The sequence below is a fragment of the Somniosus microcephalus genome, chromosome 29, assembly GCF_052327205.1.
Source record: "Somniosus microcephalus isolate GS21.2 chromosome 29, FLI_Smic_1.0, whole genome shotgun sequence".
In the NCBI taxonomy this organism is placed as follows: Eukaryota; Metazoa; Chordata; class Chondrichthyes; order Squaliformes; family Somniosidae; genus Somniosus; species Somniosus microcephalus.
Genome location: NC_141015.1, coordinates 33258576 through 33276794, shown reverse-complemented (window position 1 = coordinate 33276794; position 18219 = coordinate 33258576). Strand labels below are relative to the sequence as shown.

At 44.5% G+C, this 18219-nt stretch overlaps 1 protein-coding gene across 12 annotated transcripts in view; it reads right to left on the bottom strand.

The window, feature by feature from the left end:
• The window catches only part of zmiz1a (zinc finger, MIZ-type containing 1a), a 527531-nt gene extending 517235 nt beyond the window's left edge, over positions 1 to 10296 (bottom strand). For 4 of the 12 annotated variants that reach the window (XM_085970546.1, XM_085970543.1, XM_085970550.1 and 1 more), the window contains exon 1: positions 10057 to 10291. The gene's annotated coding sequence lies outside the window, so the exon portion shown is untranslated. Of the gene's footprint in view, positions 1 to 9764; positions 9783 to 10056 lie in introns of those variants that run through there. The other 8 variants (XM_085970547.1, XM_085970544.1, XM_085970549.1 and 5 more) reach the window with 6 other exon arrangements.
• Between the last annotated feature and the right edge of the window lie 7923 nt (positions 10297 to 18219).

The following is an 18219-nucleotide window of genomic DNA, read 5'->3' as shown; positions in this document are numbered from 1 at the left end:
AAAGGTAGTAAGGGATATGGGGCAAAGGCGGGTAAGTGGAGCAAAGTCACAGATCAGCCATGATCTCATGGAATGGCGGAACAGGCTCGAGGGGCTAAATGGCCTCATCCTGTTCCTACGTACACTAGCAGTTCAACACCTAGGGAAGGGAGAAAATTTGGCGGGGGAAAAACAAGCATTAGGGATAGAATATACGATAGCAAAATACTGCAGATGCTGGAAATCCAAAATAACAACAGAAAATGCTGGAAAAACTCAGCAGGCCAGGCAACATCCGTGGAGAGAAATTAGAGTCGACGTTTCGGGTCGAACCCTTTTTCAAATGGGTTAGACCCGAAACGTCGACTCTAATTTCTCTCCACGGATGTTGCCTGGCCTGCTTTTCTCCAGCATTTTCTGTTGTTGTTAGGGGTATAATATAACTTGATTCCCCCTCTCCCCTTTCTTCCTTGTACAGGTCATGCACCTCCTGCAGCAACATGCTCCCAGGCTTCTGCCAGTGCTGCTCTTCAAGCTGGCCAGAAACTTATGGCAGTGACCTGGGGACAGCTCTCCCTCCGGATTTCCCTCTTCCCCACGGGAAAATGTAAAAAAACAGATGGAAGTCCTCTCCCAGCAACAACACAGGCACAGATAGGATCACACCAGACAGTTGGAAAAGAAACAGAAACTGAACCCGTGCCCCTCCAATCAATGATGCCTCAGGTTACACCAGTTCTAAATGTCAATTTCTGCCTTGTACGACACTAAATGAAAACCATGTTGGTATCTGGTTTATTTGCCATTTGAAGAACTCCTAAGGAGAAAAAAAAAACAAACGCACAAAAGGAAAAAGCCTTTAGCCACAATCATTTGATCGTGAAGGGACGCCACGGCTCGTGTTCGAGAGTGACAGTGTCTTTCGTCGCGCTGTCTCTTGGATAGCAGTCAATACAGTGACCTTAAGACCAGAGAATCCCCAAAAAACAGGTAAATTAGCACAGCATCCTCCCTGTGCTGGGCAGCAGCGCTCATCCTCAAAACAAACATGCACACGTGGGACACGGGAGCACTCTAAAGGCTCAAAGAGCTTCATAACCAGACACACAATTCAGTAAATCAACCTCATTAGGAACGGTTTAAGCAATAAATGTAGTCCCCTACTTAATTATGAGCAGCGCACCTTCAGAAAGATGCTGCGTGTAAATCATACTCCTGTCATCTACTTATTAGCAGTTGTTGTTTGAAAATAAAGAGACTCCAAGCACATGGGTTAGCTGAATGTAAATTTATGAAATTGACCTGAAACTGACAAAGTAGATCATTACAAAGCTTTCAACTTTCAAAGGTTAAGGGTCAGCGAAGTGAACAAGGTTGGTGCACCTCATCTTGATTGCCATTTTAAAGAGCAGAGAGCCCTTGTTGTGCAAGGACGGCAGAAAGGCCCCCCCCCCCCAGCTGAGGTATGCGCTTGTCTTACAAAGAGATATTTATCAATTATCAGTGGTGGCGTTTCACCACCGAATAGGGTTGCAAAATTCCGGGAATTTTTAAAAGAGGAAACTTTCCATGGGAATTTTCAGGAATTTAGAGTTTTTTTGCACACTGATGGTTTTTGTCTCTGACCCTTATATTATCTTTGTCATCAAAATAGACATACTGTTCCATACAAATAAAAACAGGCTTTCAAAACTTTATTTAGGTTATAATTTTGAACTTTATTGAACCCCCACAAAAAAGACCCATCTAAAATAAAATAAGCCAAGTAAGAAGATAAACATATATTGATTAAGAAATTCCTTAATAATTAAGATTCCATCTCTGTCAGTAATTTTAAGAGAGGACCTGTGGGAAAAAAAAATGAAAGAAATACAAATTAAAAAAAACAATATTATGCTAGCATGTGCTTTTTTGGGCAAAATTCCCAAGCTAAACTTCCCGTGGAAATTTCCCGGAAACTTTCCACCCCTTTGCAACCCTACCACCGAATGACTGACTGAAATCCAGTGGTTGTGAACCGGTCTCAATTGCAGTCAAACAGACCAGTTTTGTTGGTTACGAGTCTGTTAGGGGACAGAAATAAACCACTTATGTCGACCCCTAGAAAGAATGATTATCTTTTTTTTTTAAGTATTCCTCTCTATCTCCAAACCCCAAGAACTTGTCAACCAGAAACCTTACAGGAAGGGAAGCCTGGATATACAGCCGTGACACCAGATGTATCAAAATCAAAACCATCATAAAACCCAATTTAAGCAGGCAATGAAGGAAAGATGTGTATTTACCGACTGTCAAAATAGATTTTGGCAAAATTTAGTGTTAAAACACACAATCCATATCTCACTGGAAAGTCCAGCTAATTGCAATACAATGCAGAACTATTCAGATTTTTCTACTATGTCTTTGTGTTTCCTACTATGAGTCATTTAATGTTATCACTCCAGCCAGGACGTCACGATACAAGGACGGAGTGGGTGTGGACTGGCTGTAGCTGCCTCTTGCCTCGACGCCTTCCAATCAATTGCAATTCTCTGTTCCCACATTTCTAGCAATTATGACCTTGACTGGAAGAGTTTAAAAAAAACACAAAACAAACATGGCTCTCTCTCTCATATATATGAGAGACTATTTTGGATTGAGTAACAAAGGCTGTAAAACATCTCAGGGTTCGTATATGGTAAACTTGACTATCCTACAGGTAAAGATCGTCTTAATCTCTCAAGACGTGTAAAAACTACAAAACACCTTCTCAAAGTACAGCAATTCGAAATACTGTACATCATGTCATGATACCGTGAAAGTATGCTCTCAGTGGTCATGCTGTCAAATCACTTCGCATGAAATTCAATCACACCCAAGGAGTCCCATGTCATGAGATACTCCTGACTGCTATTTCAAACGTGACCGTTCAGCTCGATATGATTAGGTGTAGTAAAGGCTGGGCCCTTTGCACATTGGGAGGCCAGATTGGTCTTTTCAAAGAGGAAGTGTCAACTTTCAACTATTAATACTCAGATGTGTCAACTGACATTTTCATGAAAAATGAAAAGATCTCACAGATTAGCAGTGGTGTATTTTTGCCCATACTGTGGCAAGCAACAGACGAAACCAGCTGGCTTAGCCTCATTACCCCAGTATAATACCAGGAACAACTTACTGTTCACTTAATATTACCGCTTCGAGAGAGAGTCCCCACCAGTGGCTCAGTGGCCGAAAGTACTTCATGGGGTGGCACTGAGCCACGCAACTGCTAATGTGCAAGATCTTTTCACTTTCAAGAAAACGTCAGTTGACACATCTGAGTATTGATGAGTTGAACGTTGAGACTTCCTCTTTGAAAAAGCCAATCTGGCCTCCAGTGGTGCTAAAGGCCCAGTCTTTACTACACCTATCGTGTTGAACTTCCTGTGGTCAGGTTTGAGATAGCAATCAGGTGCTTCTTGTGACGTGGGACAACTTGGTGCGATTGAAGGTTGCGAAAAGTGATTTGACAGTCTGATCACTGAAAGCAGCGTCTCAATTCCAATCCCCATAGAATAGAAAAGCAGAGTATTCTTTAAATGGAGAGAGATTGGGAAATGTTGGTGGTCAGAGGGACCTGGGTGTCCTTGTACATGAATCACTGAAAGTTAGCAATTAGGAAAGCAAACGGTATGTTGGCCTTTATTACAAGAGGATTTGAGTACAAGAGTAAAGACGTCTTACTCCAATTATATAGGGCCCTGGTGAGACCACACCTGGAGTATTGTGTACAGTTTTGGTCTCCTTACTTAAGGAAGGATATACTTGCCATAGATGTAGTGCAACAAAGGTTCACCAGACTGGTCCCTGGGATGGGGGGATTGTCTTATGGAGGAGAGATTGAGTAGACTAGGCCTATATTCTCTAGAGTTTAGAAGAATGAGAGGTGATTTCATTGAAACATACAAAATTCTTACAGGGCTTGACAGGGTAGATGCAGGGAGGATGTTTCCCCTGGCTGGGGAGTCTAGAACCAGGGGTCACAGTCTGAGAATAAGGGGTCGGCCATTTAGGATTGAGGTGAGGAGAAATGTATTCACTCAGAGGGTGGTGAATCTTTGGAATTCTCTACCCCAGAGGGCTGTGGAGGCGCTGTCATTGGGTATATTCAAAACAGAAGTCGATAGATTTCTGACTAGTAAAGGCATCAAGGGATATGGCGATAGGGCTGTGGATGCAGTATATTCAAGACAGAGATCGATAGATTTTTGAATATTAAGGGAATCAAGGGACATGGGGATAGTGCAGGAAAGTGGAGATGAGGTAGAAGATCAGCCATGATCTTATTAAATGGCAGAGAAGGCTCAAAGGGCCAAATGGCCTACTCCTGCTCCTATTTCTGATGCTCTTATTCTGCACTGAGGTGGCCGATGTCAACCAGGGGCAACGGCAAGAGCACTGCATTGATCAAAAAGAAAATCCTCCACATTTCATGCTCTTCATACCCAGCCAACAACTTCTGCAGGAAGGTACCCATAAGCAAAAATGAAAACGACATTGCTCTATCGTACTCACTTCAGGGGGATTGGAGAATATTGTTGGAGCCATAGGGCGACAATTATTTTCTCCTGTCCACTCAGTCATCCTGACCTGGTGATGTATCATTCCACACCTGGCAGCACCTTGTCCAGGTGGCCAAGCTCATCATGTATGCCCAGAGAGCAAACAGCCTGGTGACAGGCTATTCGACTGACAAGAGGTAAGAGTGTAAACAATTTTGGTTGAACCCAAACCTACCCTCACACAGTATAAGTGAACCCAGCTGGGCATCAGAAGTGGGAACCCTTGATGATTTTCACCTACCTTCTCAAGTACAGGTGTGGCCCAGTTGGTAGCACTCTCGCCTCAGAGACAGAAAGTTGTGGGTTTAAGTCCCACTCCAGAGACTTACATAGAAAACAGACATAGAAGATAGGAGTAGGAGTAGGCCATTCGGCCCCTCGAGCCTGCTCCGCCATTCAATGAGATCATGGCTGATCATCCAAATTCAGTACCCTGTCCCTGCCTTCTCTCCATATCCCTTGATCCCTTTAGCCTTAAGAAATATATCCAACTCCTTCTTGAATATATTTAATGAATTGGTCTCTACTGCCTTCTGTGGTAGAGAATTCCACAGGTTCACCACTCTCTGGGTGAAGAAATTCCTCCTCATCTCTGTCCTAAATGGCTTACCCCTTATCCTTAGACTGTGACCCCTGGTCCTGGACTCCCTGACCATCAGGAACATCCTTCCAGCATCTAGTCTGTCTAATTCTGTTAGAATTTTATAAGTTTCGATGAGATCCCCTCTCATTCTTCTAAACTCCAGTGAGTACAAGCCCAATCGACCCAATCTCTCCTCATACGTCATTTCTGCCATCCCAGGTATCAGCCTGGTGAATCTTCGCTGCACTCCTTCCATGGCAAGAACATCCTTCCTCAGATAAGGCGACCAAAACTGCACACAATACTCAAGGTGTGGTCTCACCAAGACCCTGTACAACTGCAGCAAGACATCCTTGTTCCTGTACTCAAACCCTCTCGCTACAAAGGCCAACATACCATTCGCCTTCTTAACCGCCTGCTGCACCTGCATGCTTACTTTCAGCAACTGGTGCACAAGGACGACCAGGTCTCGTTGCACTTCCCCTTTTCCCAATCTATTGCCATTCAGATAATAATCTGCCTTCCTGTTTTGACACCAAAGTGGATAACCTCGCATTTATCCACATTATATTGCATCTGCCATGCATCTGCCCAATCACCCAACCTGTCCAAATCATACTGGAGTTTCTCGGCATCCTCCTCACAGCACACACGCCCACCCAGCTTTGTGTCATCTGCAAACTTGGAGATATTACATCTAGTTCCCTCGTCCAGATCATCATTAATATATATTGTGAATAGCTGGGGTCCAAGGACCGATCCCTGCGGTATCCCACTAGTCACTGCCTGCCACTCGGAAAAAGAGCCATTTATTCCACCTCTTTGCTTTCTGTCTGCCAACCAGTTCTCTATCCAAGTCAATACCTTGCCCCCAATCCCATGTGCCTTAATTTTACACACTAATCTCTTATGCGGGACCTTATCGAAAGCCTTTTGAAAATCCAAATACACCACATCCACTGGTTCTCCCTTATCTATTCTACCAGTTACATCCTCAAAAATTCCAGTAGACTAGTCAAGCACGATTTACCTTTTGTAAATCCATGTTGACTTTGTCCGATCCGGTCACTTTTTTCCAAGTGCTCTGCTATGACATCCTTTATAATGGACTCTAGCATTTTCCCCACTACCGATGTCAGGCTTACCGGTCTGTAATTCCCCGTTTTCTCTCTACCACCCTCTTTGAACAGTGGGGTAACATTAGCTACCCGCCAATCCATGGGTACTGTTCCAGAGTCTATCGAACACTTGAGCCCATAATCTAGGCTGACACCCCAGTGCAGTACTGAGGGAGTGCTGCACTGTTGGAGGTGCCGTCTTTCGGACGAGACATTAAACCGAAACCTTTCCTGCCCTCTCAGGTGGATTTAAAAGATCCCATGGCACTATTTCGAAGAAGAGCAGGGGAATTCTCCCTGGTCTCCTGGCCAATATTTATCACTCAACCAACATCACCAAAACAGATTATCTGGTCATTATCACATTGCTGTTTGTGGGACCTTGCTGTGCGCAAATTGGCTGCCACGTTTCCTACATTACAACAGTGACTACACTTCAAAAAGTAATTCATTGGCTGCAAATACTTTGGGATGTCCCGCGGTCATGAAAGACACTATAGAAACGCAAGTCTTTCTTTTACAATGAAGTCAGCTGTCGAGCCCCAACATCAACTTGGCCAAGATCAACATACCAGGGACAAATCATAGGAACTTAATAGAACTCAACGCTACACCACATGGTCCATCTACCCACTGAGACATTGGGCGGGGGGGGGGGTGGGGGGAGCTTGAATTTCAATGTTTCAAATATTCAAAATTAATTATAATCATTTATACTTCTCCAACTTTGTTCGGTCATGTTGCATGCCAAAAATCAGATTATATAGACAAACTGCCTTATTCCCCATATCTCCTAATAATTACGCCTGCAATCTATACGTTAGAATGTATAGATTTACATCTCAGTCAGATGACACTTTGCTCCAACCCATGACAGCACACATGCATTGTCCTTCACCTGCACAGTCAACTCACTCAAACATGTCACTGGTCATTATCACAACAAAAACTGGGGAGGGGGAAGTTGGGGAGGTGGTAGCTAGTACCTTGAATACATAAAATGTTTTATACAACATACCAGATGGTCAGAGGATATATTACAGGCATCTATGTGTCAGTCCTTCATCAGGGTTGGATCTTAAGTGCAAGCTCGTGATTTCACCATTTGTGTACATATTGACCCCGAACCAACTTGGGACACATACACATCTGTACCTGACCAGCAGCCATCTGTTAGTCCCCTGCATTTTCAGAAACAGATGATTTTGCTCTTCCAACATTGTCCTTTCATTATAATCTTACACTTACCAGTATCCATCACAAATCACACATGCACCCTGATATTAAAGCACCAACATCCACCCATTTATTGATATATACCATTCCACGGTCGATCATCTGTCCATTCATTTTGATGCAAAGCCCACCATCATCATCCATGTAGCGTGACCATCCACTGACATGCCACACTACCAGCATCGCATCATGGTCAGCCATCCCTCATAACATACCACACCAACATCGCCATACATCCGTTGCTCGTCATCACCCCCAATGACCTGAACACTCATGCAATCATTGCACCTTTACACAGAATTTACAGCGCAGAAACAGGCCATTCGGCCCAACTGGTCTGTGCCAGTGTTTATGCTCCACACGAGCCTCCTCCCACCCCTCTCTTCATCTAACCCGATCAGGAAATCCTTTGCTCAACAGCTTCCATTGTCTAACAGTTAGGACAAGTAGACACTTACTGTGTATACAGAATACAAAGTAACTGGACAATGGTCAGCAAGTGTCATTGGATTGGGCTTTCCACAATCATGAATGGCTCCAAAGGCAATCCAGGACCACATCGTAACTCCTCTCAATCATCCATTATTTATCAGTTACTCATGTAATGCAATAATAAAAGATAAGTCCATTCTAAAAACCGTAAGCCAAATTAATCATACAGAGGGTTGATAGTTAGCTTTTGTTTAAAACAAAAACTTAAGTATTGCCATCTGAATATAAATGCTAGATATGGCCCCTCCCACTCCTGTCCTGTCAAAGATGTAACCAAATACAATGGCATTCATCACCTGGGACAGCACAGCCCATAATACTGAGGTTATGATCCTTACGCTGTGAAATTACATTACAGTTAAAAACAAGTTCCTCTTCGTGTTGTACAACATTGTCTGAGACACAGGCTTGCACGTGCTCCATTGCAGATTCCAGTTGCATTGTGTCTTTTGTTTAACATGTGGTGTTTCAACATTCTCGACTTGGAGCAGAGTTAAGGTCGCAGTGGTGCTTCCATCACCCAGCATTCACGCACCCAAATCAGGGCAGTTAAGACGATAGATGCCGTAAACAATGCCCTTCACCGCCAGTCTTCTGAGCCCCCTATGATTGTTTCAGCCGCGCACTTCACCGTCTACTCTTGTCTGATTCACATTGATCTGTATTCAGGGCCCTAATGGACAATTCACAACAAAAAAAAACAAGCTCGTATAGGCAGCGCCCAGAAAATACCCCAGGTCATACAACCCTCTCTCTCTAACATCTCATAGGAAACCTTTGATGGAGCATTTGTTAAACCTGCCAAGTTAAATCCTTCTCTCTCATGTCAATGAATTCAAAAGGCAGTCAGTGCATCAGATTCACAGGCCGAGAGTGGTAAATGGAGATCAATTTCTCTTGACACTTAATATTCATTGAACTATTGGGACACTCACAAATTAACTAACTAAGATATCTGTGTATATAAACCAAAAAGCGAATAGTGGACAATAAACTCAGAAGTTTTAAAAGCAATAAATGTTATCCTGTACGATCATATCATCACTTGAAATTAATAGTCAAACTCATTTTGGTAACTGTCAGAAAATATGATTAACATTAAAATATTGAAGATACACTGATTTCAAAATTACAAGAACAGGTGCATAAAACCAATTTCCTACATCAGCTCCCTCTGCTTCAGAACTGAACTAAATAACATTTCGCTGCTTCAGCTATTTATTATCTCAACACATTCTTAAGATTTTACATTCCTTTGGTGTCTAGTTGACAGCAAAAATAATGGTTTTCCTCTCCATCTCCCCCCTTTCAACGATCATCTGGAGAGTATCCCCTCCCCTTTTATCCTGACAATGGTTAGAAAGCAGAACTGGCTAGTTTCAATTTGCCTCCTTTTTTCCTCTCTCTCTCTCGCTTAGCTGTTCCCTGTTCTTGCTTCCTGGACAGATGTAGAGGAGAGCTCCTGCCTCCTGCCCTGTTAAGAGGCCCTAGACCCAACTGGCTTTCCTATCCACAGACACCGGAGAGACAAAACACGTTCACTTCCCTAACCATTTTTATAAATAAATAAATAAATAAATAAACTAAGCTCAACTCGCAATTACCCATCAGATACCAACTTGCCTGGCTGGATAAATCCCTACTCACAGGGATCATACACACACACACACACAAAAGTGGCCTAAACCCATACCAAACACTTTTCTCGCTTTCTTTTACTCCTCAAAGCTCTCCAGCACAAGGGAGGGACTTAGCCAAAGGAAAACCTCGTACCCGATTCCTGTTTGTCCCTTTCCGTGCCAGCAGGAAAAAAAACCGAGTCAGGAATCCAGCGTGAAGTATACAGACCTCCACACATCCAGCGACAGCAAAAAGGGAAGAAGGAGGGGGGGGGGGGGGTGGTTAGAAGAACGACTCCTTAACTGGTTTCTCTATCTGCGACCCCCATTGTTTCATTAGTGAGAGACAGTGGCAGCCCCCATTCACAGGGAGCAACGGCTCCTCTCCAGCCAGCGCAAGAGACAAAAAAAGGTGTGAAATCACAAGAAATTGACATGAAACTTACTTACGGAATAGAACAGCCCGGAATGAGAAAACCCTTGCGGAGGCCGCGGTATTTCTCTGCTTCGTGTGTCCCCAGTATATTTTTTTTTTAAAAGAGAGAGAGAGAAAGGACCGACTTAATGTTAGTGCGTGAGTAAGTGAGTCAACTAACATACAGCGGAGCAAGTTGAAGTGTCAAATTACATTGGCTATTCTATTACCAAAGGGCCATGCTTAGTGGCTGCTTGCAAAATCTGTCCCAGATCTCCAGCACACTGCCAGGCGCGGGGAAGAGGAGTGAGTACGGCGATTGCTGGGATTTTTTTTTCTCTCTCTCCTTTAGTCATCAGCCAGGGTTACACAATCAATTTGGAGAGCCAGAGTACTCCGGAGTCTGTGTTCTGTGCATCTTTCCCCCCCTCCCTCCCCTCCTCCTCTTTTAGGGGCACAGGCGATGAGGAATTGAAAATTGAAAATCCAATGGGCACGATCAATGTATTGCAGACCGAAAGACCAAAAAAAAAATAACGACGGAAAGGAATGAAATTTAGCAACACACAACTATTATCAATAACTTCTTTTTTTCTGCTTTTTTTTTAAAACTTTGCAATTGTGTATATTCACAGGGGCTTTGCGAAATCTTTCAGAACGTGTCTTTCAACAAAAAAAAAATTAGGGATTTCTAAGCGATGCGTTGTGCACGATAAATAAGGAATGGAGGTCCATCCGCTGGTGCTGGGATCGCCGTACCTAGAATGCTGTGACCAGCTCCATCGTGAGTCTGATCCGGCTTTTGCAGGCTGCTCTTTTCCTCAGATGGCAAACGTCTGAATAACAAAGACATGTTTGAGAGCAGGACTAGCTGTGTGACGTCAAGGAACAATGACGGTGCCAGCAATGGGTTGCTGCTCCTGCTCAGAGCTACTGCTGCTGTTGAAGAAGGTTACTCTCAATCGCTTTTTTGGGGGGGAAGTGTGTGTGTGTGTGTGTGGTTGGTGTTTAGGGGCTCACTTTGCAGCCTCATTCTGCACACGTTCTCTGAAGGGCAGTCACAACCCGCTGCAATTATTCCTTTAAAGAAATTTTTTTTAATGCAAAAATAACAAGTCTAGAGGTGGGGGGTCGCACAGTTCATGATGTGTGCGAACCCATGCAATTGTCACATACAATATCCAGCTTCACTTGCCCCGACATTCCATAGTCCTTACCCACTGCAGGCCAACTATTTTACCAGTCCTCCCCAGTTGCAAAAAAAAAACCCAAGTCGGGTTCTTGACTTGCCACTTATGCCGGTTGCAATATAAAAAAATTGTTTTTTTTTTAATAATGCACGTATCTGTCACTTGATATTTGAACTCAATTACAGTCTTACAAGCAACATTCCACAGTCCATACAGGTCGAAGGACAGTCCCCACTCTTGTAGTGCAGATCAACTTGAACGCCATTCAGTGTGTGTGTGTGTGTGTGTGTGTGTGTAAAGTACTTTTTTAAATTTAATAACCCATAGAACTGTCACTGTTGGCACTTTAAGGCTCTGAACTCAATAAAACCTGTCCTTGACTCTTTCTCTGTAGTGTATGATAATTGGAGATATAATACACACATATCTTGCTATTTTTTTCCCTAACCTGGATAGCAACCTCTCGTCAAGGGCAGGCGCCAGCATTTCACAGGCAACGATTAGACTTCAGATGAGCTCAGTTTGCGTCTATTAAGACCACCTCCCCATACAAAGTACCTGAACTGTATCTTAAAGGGACAGGTCAGTTCAACACAGCTCCATTTTATTAGCTGACCATCACCACTGCACTCCAAGGCTGTCTGCCCCTGAGCATTGCCACCGGAGATCAATCATTTTGTGTGTGTAAGTTTTCCATTCATATAATGCTTTTGGTCTTTATTTAATAATCCCGAAAAAAATCAGAAATGGATCATCTATGTTTAGGGACGTGGAATTTTGTTAAAAATACAAAAGTAGCGTTTTCTCTCATACCAACCCGGAGCAAAGATCATTTCCACTGAACCCTCAAACCAGGTAAAAGTGGGGCAGGAAAACAACAAGCGGGCTGGTCTCCCCCCCAGAGCGTTCGGTGCTAATCTGTTATTCTCGAAACTCAAGACCGTTGCAAAGAATAAATTGGACATGGGATTTCGAATTTAAACCTCATGCAATTGAGTCACAGACCATCATTCCAAGCGACTATCTGGGATGTTTCAAAGAGTTTCCATTTGAAAACCGTGTTACAAAATTTGACGGGCAACCTTAAGTCATTTGTTTTAAATATTCACTGGAGATCTTAAGTGTTACATTCGAGTAATTGCACGAGGTCTAGCATATCGTTTTATTTAAAGAGGCCCATTTCTTTTATGTTTTCGTGAGATTATACGTCGGGAGATTTCAGCCTGCTCCCGAAGTTCCACCTTGTTAGTTGCAGGACCGGGTTACAATTTTTTTTTGGAGGGAGGGGGTGGAGAAGCGTCTTATTTTCCACTGATGTCCCTTTCGTTTGTAAACGCGGTCAGCTTTTGTGCTTCAGAGAAACCCTGATTGGCAGGTCAGTATTTCCCAGAGAATGTGTGGGACAGGACCCATACATTCAGATTCAGGTTCCGGAGTGGGTGGTGTTTACCGAGAAGGCGGCCCCAAACTTAACATTTCCCACTTTTTTTTAATTTTTGTTTAACTCCCCTCTGTTTAGATTGCAACGCAGCAATCAATCTACACACACACACAGGTTCCACTTTTTTTTGTTGAAAAGCAGCAGCAGTCAGTGTAACACTGGGGACTTGCAGTGCCAAGTTGGAGAGGGCATGTTTACATGTTATCTGAAGGGCTGTGTCTTTGATTTCCATTCTGCTCCACCACTAAAGTTGCAAACAGTCTGACTCAGTCTGCCTGACATTTTCATGATGAATCTGATCACGGGACTGCCTCACAAGACGCAGATCCTGCCTCCTGTCTCGCCGTGGATTTGTATTTTTCCCTGTCCCTCGTGGATTCATTGCCAGAGAGAGAGTGTGTGTGTGTGTGAGAGAGAGAAAGTGTATTCGTGGTATATAATAGGGGGAGCGCCAGTAATCGTTCACACACCTCTCTCAGCCACAACACTTGTGCTAAACACACAGCCTAAGCAGATGTTTTCCTCCCTGGCTTTGGCTGCAGAGAGAGAGAGAAAAGAGGAGGGAGGAGCAGGGATCGGCAGACTAATAGGACTGAAGTGAAGGCTGCAACGCACCATTAGAGGGAGAGAGAGAGAGAGAAAAAGACAACAGGACAATGAATAAATATATTCGAGTTCAGGCTTGGATTGAACACTGTACAAGCAGGCGCGTTATGGTTTCTTTGGGGGGGGGGGGATTTACGGAGGAAGCAAAGGGGATCTGGAGATTGTTCCTTGTTTTGAGACAGTGGAGGGGAGGCGCAAGCAGAGCGGCGGAAAAGCGAGCTGGGGGAATTGCTGCCAGAACCGCATGCTGCTTTCCACGCAGAGCGAAGATGCAATCAAAGTGTGTACAGAGGGGAAGTGCGTGCACAGAGGCAAGCCATTCCCCCCCGGGCTATAGAAAGAAAGGGAATCAATAGATGACAACGCTGGAGCTTAAAGCCATTCTCGCCATCCAGTGCAACTCTTAATACCTGATCAAATATTAACACGCGAGAGGGGAGGGGAGGAGGGATGTGTGTACAGTGCTGTCGTTTCTCAGCGATTTAAAGGGAGCATTTTGCATCCAACGATTTAAAATGAGTGAAAGGATGCAAAGGCAGCAGCCTCAGAGAAGCGAGGTCGTTGCATTGTGAATACCAGCAGACTGGGGCAGTGTGGCTAGGGGGAGGGAACAACCTATTACAGGCAGATTCCTCCAAGGCAGGAGCGGACCAGAGTGGAACCAGCGAGTCTTTCCACAACAACCCAGCCTCTTTAAATGACTAATCCAGTTGATTAAAAAAAAAAGCTCTTTCCCAGTTATCGTTCTCACTAAGTTTACACATTTCCAGTTCGGGAAACCCAACTAATTTGATTCAGTTCGGTCAGACGGGCCATTTCCACAAGGTTTCTTGCTAAATTGTCTGGTTAAGAATGGGAGGGGAGGGGGAAATTGAACGTTTGCAATCTGGAAAGCTGGGATTGTTGCAGCAGTATTTCAATCTCACTTGAGATTTGCACTCCAATCCATTCCACATTGTTGCAAACTAAAACCATTTCAATCAGACGACTGGTTATCAGATCTGATTTCCAGGGAGGGTTGATTGCACTGAAACACACACACACACCTTCCAGACCGGCAACAGCAGTGTTTCTCTTCAGTTGCTGGGAGTTGTTTGCAGTGTTAGCACCTGAGTCCAGGTAAGCCTTGGTCTAAATATAGACCCAAAGCCACCAGTGTTCTAATCCAAACACTGCGTGTCTTTGATGGGAAAATTTCAGTAGGAATTTCACATGATTTATTAAAAAATTATATGGAGGCACTTAAATCCTAAGTATGGGGTCTTTATCTAATCCTGCATATAACCCAGTCAAAAAAGGTCTTGCATTTCTATAGCGCCTTTCACGACCACCGGATGTCCCAAAGCGCTTTACAGCCAATGAAGTACTTTTTTTTAAAGTGTAGTCACTGTTGTAATGTAGGAAACACAGCCGCTAATTTGTGCACAGCAAGTTCCCACAAACAGCAATGTGATAATGACCAGATAATCTGTTTTTTAGTGATGTTAATTGAGGGATAAATATTGGCCAGGACACCGGGGAGAACTCCCCTGCTCTTCTTTGAAATAGTGGCCGCGGGATCTTTTACGTCCACCGGAGAGAGCAGACGGGGCCTCGGTTTAACGTCTCATTAGAAAAACGGCACCTCCGACAGTGCAGCACTCCCTCAGCACTGCACTGGGAGTGTCAACCTAGATTGTGCTCGAGTCTCTGGAGTGGGACTTGAACCCACAACCTTCTGATGCAGAGGCCAGAGTGTGCTGCCCACTGAGCCACGGCTCACATTACATCACTAATGTTCTATTTATTGAAAAATAACTGCCTCTGCCCCAAGAAAGTGTAAATGTCCATGGTGAAGTGAGAAGCCTTTTTTATATACCGACCGTTTTCATAATTGTCTGATTCTGGGAGCCCTGCTTGCAGGCAGCTACCAGTGTTCATGCCATAAGTTCAGGGTAGACTTGTAGACCAAGGTAAATCTGGAAGTCCTCCCAAGTCTATGGATACCAGAAGAAACAACATAAATACTGGAGCAAAAAGAAAATACTGCAGATGCTGGAAATCTGAAATAAAAACAAAATGCTGGAGAAACTCAGCAAGTCAGGCAGCATCTGTGAAGAGAGAAACAGAGTTAACGTTTCAGGTTGATGACCTTTCGTCAGAACTGGAAAAAAGCAGGAAATGGAACAGATTTTTAAGCAAGTGTAGGGGCTGGGAAAGGGGGGAGGGGATGAAAGAACAAAAGGGAAGGTCTGTGATAGGATAGAAGGCAGGAGAGGTTAAGAGACATTAAGAGATATTCAAGGCGAGAGGAGATGGTAATGGGACAGGTTAAGAAACAAAGGATGGCTCTAGATGAAGTGTAAATTGCGCTGGCAGAGTGAAAGACAGCTGCCATGTGGGAGGGAAGAAAAAAAGACGGACAAAGAGTGTGGATAAAATATATATACATGACAGGGGCCGAGGTTATGATCTGAAATTGTTGAACTCTATGTTGAGTTCAGAAGGCTGTAAAGTGCTTCATCGAAAGATGAGGTGCTGTTCCTCGAGCTTACGTGGAACAATGCAAGAGGCCGAGGATGATGACGTCAGAGTGGGAGTGGAGCGGTGAAGTAAAGTGACAGGCGACCGGAAGCTCGGGGTCCCCCTTACGGACTGAACGGAGGTGTTCCGCAAAGCTGGAGCCCTGATTTTAACCAAACCCAGCTGGCGAGAATGGGTTAGGTTCAGATCAGACACTTGATTTACACCCTGCCCAATTTTGCACTCCATTGGCTTCGTGGGGTTGGGGGTGGGGGGGGGGGGGGTGGCGGGGTGTAAAACAGGCATCTGCACTGGAGTGGGACTTGAACCCACAACCTTCTGGTTCAGAGGCAAGGGTGCTACCTACTGAGTCACAGCTGACACTAACAAACCATAAACATTTAAGGTGCAAATGTGTGAGAAGTTGTGGACATCTCCTGATTGACTTTGTATGTTTCATTTTAGTTAAAATGCCGTCTGGTTCTCTCATCTCAATTGTCATTTTTAATACAAATCCTTCTCCCCATACAATGACTGACAGCTATACAGGCATCCATCCACTGTATATATAACTAAATGTATATAAATGGGGGAAAGTAAAAGGCCGATATTTGGCAGCCCCTCATTCATTCCTTGGTTCCATTTGCTGGTTTTTTTAACCTTGATCTGAAATTAATATCTATTATAGATAAGGTTTTGGGTCCAGCACAAGTCTGTCACAATCCAGTTCGCCTACTCCAGACACTTCAAAGTGCCACAGTATTACACGTGTAAAATGCACTTTAAAAAAAAAACAAAAGCAAATCACTTAATGCTGGGTCCTTCGGACCTGGATCTGGAATTTGAAAGCATGTTCAAATCTCCAAAGTCTGCTCACCAAACAATAATTAATCTCTGATTGAGCCCAAGCTGTATTTACTCAGCAATTGAACTTCCTGGCTTTACAGGGACACTTTAGCAGCATTATATGGTAACACACTCCTATGTTTGTCACTGTACAATTCAACCATCAGGAATGCCTGGGGAAGACTGCGAGACTGTAAAACAGAAAATGCTGGAAATACACAAGAAGTCCCTCAGCAACCGAAAAGATAAATTAGCATTTGGGATGTAAACCCTTTACTGAGAAATTGAGTTCTGACAAAGGGTCCCTACCCAAAGCATAAAGGCAGAAGACAGGCTGGAGCAAGAAAAGGCCAGGTGGCCCATGGAGTCAGCTCCACCCAGATTCAAAAAGAAGCATCAGATCGTCCTTTGAGGGATCAATCCCTGGTCTCCCGTGTGTCAGGCTGGGACACTACCCTCTGTACTGACCAGGAACCATCCATCGTTAACCTAGTTTTTTCTCTTTTGAGATGTTGTTGAACTCGCTTTGAATTTCAAGCATTTGCAGTTTTGTTTCTCTTTTATCTCAACATGTATGGATTTGGATTGTTTCCTTAAAAACGTCAAAGAAGGCCATAAGACTTGACTATTCCAACGCTCTCCTGGCTCCACATCTTCTACCGTACATAAACTTGAGCTCTTCCAAAACTCGGCTGCCCGTCTCCGAACTCGCACCAAGTCCCGTTCACCCATCACCCCCTGAGCTCAGGGCCCCGTCTCCTAACTCGCACCAAGTCCCGTTCACCCATCACCCCCTGAGCTCAGGGCCCCGTGTCCTAACTCGCACCAAGTCCCGTTCACCCATCACCCCCTGAGCTCAGGGCCCCGTGTCCTAACTCGCACCAAGTCCCGTTCGCCCATCACCCCCTGAGCTCAGGGCCCCGTGTCCTAACTCGCACCAAGTCCCGTTCGCCCATCACCCCCTGAGCTCAGGGCCCCGTCTCCTAACTCGCACCAAGTCCCGTTCACCCATCACCCCCTGAGCTCAGGGCCCATCTCCTAACTCGCACCAAGTCCCGTTCGCCCATCACCCCCCCGTGCTCGCTGACCTATATTAGCTCCCAGTCTGGCAATGCCTCGATTTTAAAATTCTCATCCTTGTTTTCAAATCCCTCCGTGACCTCCCCCCTCCCTATCTCTGTAATCTCCTTCAGCCCCACAACCCCCCCGAGATCTCTGCGCTCCTCCAATTCTGGCCTCTTGCGCACCCCCGATTTTAATCGCTCCACCATTGGCGGCCGTGCCTTCTGTTGCCTGGGCCCTAAGCTCTGGAATTCCCTCCCGAAACTTCTCCGCCTCTCTACCTCTCTCTCCTCCTTTAAAACCTTAAAACCTTAAAACCTACCTCTTTGACTAAGCTTTTGGTCACCTGTCCTTATATCTCCATATGTGGCTCAGTGTCAGATTTTGTCTGATTTACGCTCCTGTGAAGTGCCTTGGGACATTTTACTATGTTAAAGGCGCTATGTAAATACAAGTTGTTGTTGTTGTCTATAGAGCGAATACACTGTACTGGTGACACAGCTATTGCACAACACGTTCACAACACCTTCCCCTGGGATAGCCGTTA